General features: G+C 43.4%; 1 long non-coding RNA gene and 1 pseudogene across 1 annotated transcript; one reads left to right on the top strand and one right to left on the bottom strand.

Moving 5' to 3' along the window:
- Positions 1 to 1825: 1825 nt before the first annotated feature.
- LOC121846599 lies at positions 1826 to 3993 on the bottom strand. Its single transcript, XR_006083520.1, has 7 exons — positions 3621 to 3993; positions 3353 to 3456; positions 3139 to 3243; positions 2896 to 2982; positions 2714 to 2817; positions 2515 to 2612; positions 1826 to 2355 (listed from the first exon to the last, which is right to left on the bottom strand). It is a non-coding gene; the product is annotated as an uncharacterized LOC121846599 (long non-coding RNA).
- A 463-nt stretch (positions 3994 to 4456) lies between these two features.
- LOC112251538 lies at positions 4457 to 5908 on the top strand (annotated as a pseudogene).
- Positions 5909 to 8993: the final 3085 nt, after the last annotated feature.

Genomic DNA, 8993 nt, shown 5'->3' on the forward strand with positions numbered 1-8993 from the left:
TGTAATGTCGGATCACCATGAACGAAGGTATGTTCTTTGGCAGATAGCCTAGCAGTTAAGAGCATTGGGCCAGTAACTGAAAATCACTGGTTTGAATCCTGAGCCGGCAAGGTGGAAAAATCTGCTGTTCTGTTCTTGAGCAATGCAGTTAACCCAAACAACTGCTCCCTGGGTGCCAATGATGTTGATTAAGGAAACCCCCTACACTTCTCTGATTCAGAGGGGTTGGGTTGAATGCATTCAGTTGTGCAACTGACTAGGTTTCCCCTTTCTTTGTGTATTTATGTGATGGTCTTCATGTAACGGGTGATGGGTATGAATGTGTCCTTGGGCTGAAAGAGAAGACTGGTTAGACCGGAAACAGGTTTGTCCTCTCAATCCCCTCCCGGAGGACCTGAGCCCTAGGACCATGCCTCAAGACTACCTGGCCTGATGACTCTTTTCTGTTCCCAGTCCACCTGGTCATGCTTCTGCTCCAATTTCAACTGTTCTGCCTGCGGCTATGGAACCCTGACCTGTTCACCGGATGTGCTACCTGGTCCCAGACCTGCTGTTTTCTACTCTCTCTACCGCACCTACTGTCTCGAACTCTGAATGCACCGCTATAAAAAAACAACTGACTTTTACTCCTGAGGGGTTGACCTGTTGCACCCTCTACAACCACTGTGACTATTATTTTTTGATGCTACTGGTCATCTATGAACATTTGAACATCTTGGCCATGTACCGTTATAATCTCCACCCAGCACAGCCAGAAGAGGACTGGTCTCCCCTCAGAGCCTGGTTCCTCTCTAGGTTTATTCCTAGGTTCCTGCCTTTCTAGGGAGTTTTTCCTAGCCACCGAGCTACTGCATCAAATTAAATCAAATGTTATTGGTCACATACACATGGTTAGCAGATGTTAATGTGAGTGTAGTGAAATGCTTGTGCTTCTAGTTCCGGCAGTCCAGTAATATTTAACAATTCCCCAACAACTACCTAATACACTCAAATCTAAAGGGATGGAATAACAATATGTACATATAAATAAGAAATGGCCAATCGACATAGGCAAGGTGCAATAGATGGCATTTATTTAACTAGGCAAGTCAGTTAAGAACAAATTCTTATATTCAATGACAGCCTGCCCCTGAACTGCCTTGTTCAGGGGCAGATTGACAGATTTTTACCTTGTCAGCTCGGGGATTGGATCTTGCAACCTTTCAAGTTACTAGTCCAACACTCTAACCACTAGGCTACCTGCCGTATAAGGTACAGTATAGACATATGAGATGAGTAATGTAAGATATGTTAACATTATTAAAGTGCCATTGTTTAAAGTGATCCATTTATTAAAGTGACCAGTGATTTGAGTCGCTATGTAGGCAGCAGCCTCTCTAAGTTAGTGATGGCTGTTTAGCAGTCTGATGGCCTTGTTTTTTAGTCTCTCGGTCCCAGCTTTGATGCACCTGTACCTCGCCTTCTGGATGATAGTGGGTTGAACAGGCAGTGGCCGGTTGATCTTTTTGGCCTTCCTGTGACATCGGGTTCTCCAGGTGTCCTGGAGGGTGGGTAGTTTGCCCCCGGTAATGCGTTTGGCAGACCGCACCACCCTCTGGAGAGCCTTGCGGTTGCGGGCGGTGCAGTTGCAGTACCAGGCGGTGATGACAGGATGCACTCAGTTGTGCATCTGTAAAAGTTACACTGGCTTGTCTGGCTGCCATGTTTTTATTTTAACCTCCCATTCCCTTATCTACACTGAAATAATATATTTTCAGCAGGCCTCTATTATGATTTTTTTCCCCCTATCTCGCATAGCTAATTAGCACCCTCTTGTGGTTGAATATATATGTATATATTGTAGGTCCTAGGATACAATAATGAATAATGTGGAACAGCAGTGAAAACCAACCTGCCAATATTTAAGATTTAATACATAAACTATTTTTTGGTACAGTTATGTAATTAATTTATTTTCACAGATTTTTTTGTTGTACACAATCAAAGTCTGAAATACTGAATTCTGGTGTGTGGAATATGGAGGAGGTGGTTACTGTGTGGGTGGAAGGTTCTGCCTGTCACTTGTTTTCAACAGGCAGCCAGTCTCGGAAGGGGGACGTGAAGAGGGAGACTGCAAAGTCCAGGCACTGCTGCTCTCTTTGTTCTGAGTGTTTGCAGTGCTAGTGTTTTTAATTCATCTGTGTATCTCAACACATTATGAGCCCAGTTTGATGGAGCAAGAAAACCTTCTTAGCAGATAATGACAACATGACAATAACAGTAGCTGTAGATGATGTCATGAAAAGTTGCAGGGTGGTTGGTAATGGAGGACATCAGGTGGATCCACGTCTGGGTGTTAGGCAGAAACCCTAGGTCCTGGAGAACAGGAGCAGAGATAAAGGGAACAGGGGAGGAGACAGAGACGTAAACAAGCAAACACAGATTACACTTTACTAAGAGAAAATCTGATGGATTAGTGCAGTGTTATAAACGGGAGATATGTACTTTTCAACACTTTTGGAAGCTATAGCCTACCTCAAGCTGGTCCCCCTCCGACTCAGAGCACAGAGAATCAGACTGATCTAAACTCACTGGTGGGTGGGATACCTCCTGGGGGGCTCGGACAGTCTGTCCTAAAGTCATTTGGAGAGATAAATTGAAGAGGTACATTTTTACAAGCTCAGCAGAACTACCATTTCTTGCTTTCTCAAATGTCAACCGAAGCTTAACACACTTTGTCTATTGGGCTTCCTTGAAGTGTAGGGCGTCAGTGCTTTCAGTGATCGACCGTCCAACTGCTCAAACTGGGGAAGATTGTTGGCTTCAACCGAGGTAACTCTAGGAAGACAAAGTCAAAAATATCAGTGTTAGGGAAACTAAAACTAGCTTCAGGAAATGTTGTGCAAAGAGAATTACCTTCAGGTTGTTCTCCCACCCTTCCTGGTACCAATCAAGGGACTTGTCCATGGCAGTCTTGAGAGTCTGGTTGGTCCATCACCAAACCTGGAGGAGGGGTTAGGAAAGCGACATCTATTGACAATGTAAAATAGTAAAATATTGAAATATGTCTGATTATGTACCACGGAAAAACAAAAACAAATTGTAAAAAATAAATAAAACAAACCACTGGTGACAGAATATAACCTATAACATCCGAACCTTGTTCAAGCGTTCATGACCTCGGTCACTCAACATGACCTCAGGAGAACCGTGGGTGTTGAAGAAGTCCATCATCGCCTTGGAGGTGGCCTCGCCACTCTTGTCCTTGATGGGTATCATACAAAACGAAAACCTATTTTTGGTTCAAAGCACCCTTTTTTTATGGATTATAGAAGGGAATTTAGAGTTAAGCACGTACTCTTCCTTTACTGACCTTAATGGGTGTTGCCTCCATCCACTTGGTAAAGTGATGGGTCGCCGTCAGACACCAGCTGTTGCCATTCCTGGATTTAGTGAAGGGTCAGATGAGGTCCACCCCTAACATTTAGAGTATTAGAGAGATTACTTTATTCTTACCCGTATCTGTGTCATACAGTATGCATATTTTCATATTTGTAAGGATACTGACACACATACACACACATTCTATAATATTCAACTCTGCTGTGGTCAAATATTTTTTTGACCACAGGGACACTTACCGATCATGTGCCATCGTGCAAACAACTTTGATGGGCTTCAACTCCGGAGCCACAGTCTTCACCCTCTCAAAATTCTGGCAGGCTAGACAGGGTGCTGACCTTTTAAGCAAAAAGTGACAAATTGAAACATTGATTTGACATTCATTGAAGTCATAATATTTTCAGATATAATAGAATCTGATTGATAACCAAAAGGTTATTTCACTTTCCCAGCTGTCCCACTCCTTGGCAATTCCCTGTCAGACTTTGGTTGACTTTGGCAATCATGCGCTTCACTCTGAAATGGCCAGCATGCATCTCGGTCAGCACGGCCTCTTTCTCCTCCTTAGTAAAAATCATCCTCCTGTGTGGCTGGCCATCCTCCCCACGTAGGTACATATGATTGCCTCACAAGTTGGAAGAGAAGAGTTGTTGAAATACTCAAGTCTAAGTACATTTGCACTGCTGTCTTTCTCTCTGTGTTTCTCTCTCTCCATCTCTCTCTCTGTCAGTCTTCCACTCTCTTCCCACCTCTCTCTCCCACTCTCAATTTCATCCTATCTTTCTCACTTTCTTCCTCTCTCTACCCCCCAATATTTAGAAAAATGTATGGAATCATTCCTATAAAACTGTCTGGCTAGCTAGCTAGCTAACAAACATACAGTGTAGATGATTTTCAAATTCATTGCTTTACACTATCGTATCACAGCAGTGGCAAGCCATGGTTGACCAATAACACACCTCACTATTGTATGTATTAAAACAGACACCACCAAACCGACCCTATGTGTGTTCCTATCACTTTGTGGACAAGAGGCCGACGGAAGAGCATCCTTTCCCTGAGAAGTGGCTGGGCTATGACCAGTACAGACCAGAAGGTGACATCTCATCAGGACATCAACAAATATAGGTAGCTGTTAGCTAGCTCCTACTCGCTAGCTATCGTCACAGATGGTTGTCCTGAATCGGGCAGAAGTTAGCTAGCTTAGCTAATTATGTTACTAGTTGGTAGCCACTCCTAAGTCCTAACACACTGTACCTAGCTAACTGTTACCTAGCTTACCGACTTAGCTGGCTAGCTTGAGGACAGCCCATCTGATACAGTTTTGTTTGCGAACTAGCCTAGCTAGTTAGTCCCGACATTGTTAGCTATCAAACAACTTCTGTCTGACAATGTCACCCCCATGCCATGAGTATCCCCATCATTGCTGGCATGCCACTGGCCATGCTCATGACATGTCTAACTAGCTAAATTATTAAACGTTCAACTATTTTCTTTTTTCTTTACCTAACCATGACCAGTAGGCTGTCTGTGTATTTTATTGTGTTAAACTTGTGGTCTCTCTTATGTTTGTTTGACAGATGAAGACAACTGTGGTGATGCAGAGTCTGATCTGTGTGCCAATGCCACCGCAGCATAAAGATGCTGATACTCAATGGGAGGTTCCAGCACTGACTGATCACAGCTACGTGTCAAGAGAACCAGTCAACAAACAAACCCAATGTGGTGGTGCTGAGCCATTTGACCCACACCATCCTGAAGAATGACACTAGCTCAGAGTTGTATACTGGCCTTCCTCATAGTGTTATCTTTGACCATGTAGCGTTTCTGCAGCAATTTGACACGGCTAACTTCAAAATGCATATCACTGATCAAACACTGATAACCTTGATGAATCTGAATCTACTCCAGGGTGATCTTGCTGAAGGCTTTGCTCTGTCCCAGGGAGTATTGAGCAGAATACTTTCCTACTGGATTGACACAATGGCGGAGCACATGAGGAACTACATTCCATGGCTGCCGAGGGAGATGATCCAGAACACAATGCCTCAGTGCTTTAAAGAGATGTTCCCCAACACCACTTGCATCATTGACTGCTCTGAAACCACTCATCAGAAAGCACACAATCTCCATTCCAGAGGGGAGTCATTCAGCCACTATTATTCCAGCAATACTCCATGTGGAGGCAGATGCAGTGACAAATTCATCACCCAAAACTCTGGCTTCCTGGAATACCTTAGGCCTGGCGATGAAGTTATGGCTGACAGGGGCTTCACCATCCGAGATCTACTGTATGAGAGGAAGGTAAACCTTGCCATACCAGCCTTCACTCAGGAAAGGAGAGCAGCTGTCTGACGAGGATGTCACAAGCACGAGAAGGATAGCTAATGTATGTATACATGTTGAGAGAGTTATCGGACGATTCAAGGTGTTCAAAATCTTCTCCCAGACTGTTCCCATCAACCTGACGCACAAAATGGACAAGGTCATGGTGAGATCATCCATGAGGATGCTGAGTGAGCAGTGAGAATGTTCATATGAAATGTAACTCGATATACACTATAATTTCATCCACATGAGACCCTGTGTGTACATATAGATTCCTATTTAATGTGAATCATTTTGATGTTCCTACATTAGAAATGTACTGTAACTTTGCCTGATCCTGATCCTTACAGGCACTCGATAGGTGCCGTTATCATGCCTTCTTCAATCTATTTCGAATACATTTTCTTCAACACCAAAAATGTCTCTAACAGACCAACAGTGAAGACAACTGCTTTCGGGGAACAGGGGAGACACCGTTTTCTTCATTGGTGCCCTTGAAAACCAAACCCAGAATCAAACTGAAAACACAATTTGAAACCTTTAGACATGCCTCCTCGTCCTTCATTTCAAAAGGTTAAGTATCAAAGAAAATGTCAAGAAAGTTTAATTTCACAGTGTTTTTATTAACACCACAATTTGCCAGGTGCAAGATGAATTATGGTATGCTTAGATAAGTTCATGAATTGCCTTAATATGAAAAAGAGCTACACAAGGTACAATACAAATATTAATACATCATAAGGAGTTAGATAAACATGAATAAAGAGAGCTGTACAAGGCAAGATATAAAAAAACATCAAGAAATATGCAAATATAATCAGGTAAATGTGCATATGAAGAGAACTGTGCAAGACTAAAAAAACACCAATCAAGAGTTATGCTTAGATAATAAGGTAGAGCTGACAGAGAGCTTTACAAGGCACAACATATATGAACCATTTAAAAACACAGAAGTATTAGGCATCTAGGTACCACATAGATTAACATATTTGGGGCACAGAGTTATTCTGCCTGACAGGAACTCATCTACTGTCCTTGGCAGTATATGTGTGAAATACAATTCAGAGATAACATCCGCACAGAACTTCACATCAAAAGGCACATCAATAACAATCTGCTCAGATGGAGCCCAGGCAAGCAGTTTGCATCTCTCCAGTCCTGTGCAGAACATGCCCATTTGCATCTGCATGTAGTACCCACGGGCTCCATTAGGTTGCCGCTGAGAAACCCCATCCACCAGCTTCACATCGGTGAGTTTGCCAGAGAACAGTTCGGTCAGAGACTCACACTTCTTACTCAGAACAGGACATTTGATTTCTAATAGTTCTTGAAAGTTTAACACTCCATCTGGGCTTGCAGAAAGCCATGGCTCCTTGACACACTACTGTGCCTCTACTCTCCAGACTAAAATCACAGCTCTCCATCCACCTGCTCGTTCTCCTTGCCATATGTGGTTGCAGAGTTGCCATGGAACCTGGGGAAGAGATGCTTCCGCACAAAGTTGCCGGGATTTGTTGAGGTGAGCACAGGGACCTTCTTTGCTGAGCTAGCAGTGATCTGAAGTTTGCGCACAGCCATACCACACATAGGAGGCAATCTGTGCTTTAGTGACCTCCTCCAAGCTGGCACATTTACACTCCTCCGGCTTAACATAAACGTCATAAAATGAGAGCATTTCTGACACTGCATGTTGATGCCGTGTTCACCATGAGGCTGCTGTAGCTGTGTGGCTGCTGCTGGAACCTGATGACTGTTTGGTTTAGCTTTGATGCACTTGTGCAGAAGGCTCCCCACTGGAACATTGGCCACGTCCAAACTATTGTAAAGTGTGTTGTGGGAGTGGTATGCAGGAGTTGGAGGTAGAGATGGAGAAGTGGCTGGGGTGCTGTCAGAGAACTCGTCACTCGGTTTGTGACCTTTGAAACGGATCTCACTCAACCTTTTTGGAACTAAAATCACGCTGCGTCCCTGAGTTCCACTGGCATTGCTCATCTGTACAGGACAGCCCTATCAATCCTCCATACACAGCATTCGGCACCTTCAACAAAATACTACTGTTAGAATTGTCAATTACAGTACAGGACACTAGTTTACATGGCGTACACAGCTGACTAGTTTACACGGTTTCCTTAAAAAAAATGTAACCTTTATTTAACTAGGCAAGAACAAATTCATAGTTACAATGACGACCTACTAAAATGTAAAAGGTCTCCTGCAGGGACGGGGGCTGGGGTTATAAATAAAAACGTTAATAAAAATAGGTCAAAACACACATCACGGCAAGAGACACCACAACACTCCATAAAGAGAGAATTAAGACAACAACACGGCATTGCAGCAACACATGAAAACACAGCATGGTAGCAACACAACATGACAACAACATGGTAGCAACATAACATGGCAGCAGCACAAAACATGGCACAAACATTATTGGACCCAGACAACAGTACAAAGGGCAAGAAGTTTGAGACAACAATACATCAAGCGAAGCAGCCACAGCTGTCAGGGAGAGTGTCCATTATTGAGTCTTTGAATGAAGAGATCGAGATAAAACGGCCCAGTTTGAGTGGTTTTTTTGCAGCTCGTTCCAGTCGCTACGTGCAGCAAACTGAAAAGAGGAGCGACCCAGGAATGTGTGTGCTTTGGGGACCTTTAGCAGAATGTGACTGGTAGAACGGGTGTTGTATGTGGAGGATGAGGGCTGCAGTAGATATCTCAGACAGGGGGATGTGAGTCCTAAGAGGGTTTTATAAATAAGCATCAACCAGTGGGTCTTGCGACGGGTATACAGAGTTGACTAGTTTACGGAGTAGTATAGAGTGCAGTGATGTGTCCTATAAGGAGCATTAGTGGCAAATCCGACATGGTAAACATATGTCATTCTGCCCCTGAACAAGGTAGTTAACCCACTGTTCCTAGGCTGTCATTGTAAATAAGAATTTGTTCTTAACTGACTTGTCAAGTTAAATAAAGGTTTAAAAAAACCTGCTGATCTATAAATTATGTCTCTGTAGTCTAGCATGGCCAGGATGGTCATCTGAATCAGGGTTATTATGTCAGCTGAGGTGAAATAGGAGCAATTACGATAGAAGAAACCAAGTCTAGATTTAACCTTAGCCTGCAGCTTTGATATTTGCTGAGAGAAGGACAGTGTACAATCTAGCCATACTCCCAAGTACTTGTATAAGGTGACAAGCTCTAAACCCTCAGAGGTAGTAATCACACCGGTGGGGAGAGGGGCATTCTTCTTACCAAACCACATGACCTTTGTTTTGGAGGTG

The sequence above is a fragment of the Oncorhynchus tshawytscha genome, linkage group LG05, assembly GCF_018296145.1.
Source record: "Oncorhynchus tshawytscha isolate Ot180627B linkage group LG05, Otsh_v2.0, whole genome shotgun sequence".
Taxonomy (NCBI): domain Eukaryota; kingdom Metazoa; phylum Chordata; class Actinopteri; order Salmoniformes; family Salmonidae; genus Oncorhynchus; species Oncorhynchus tshawytscha.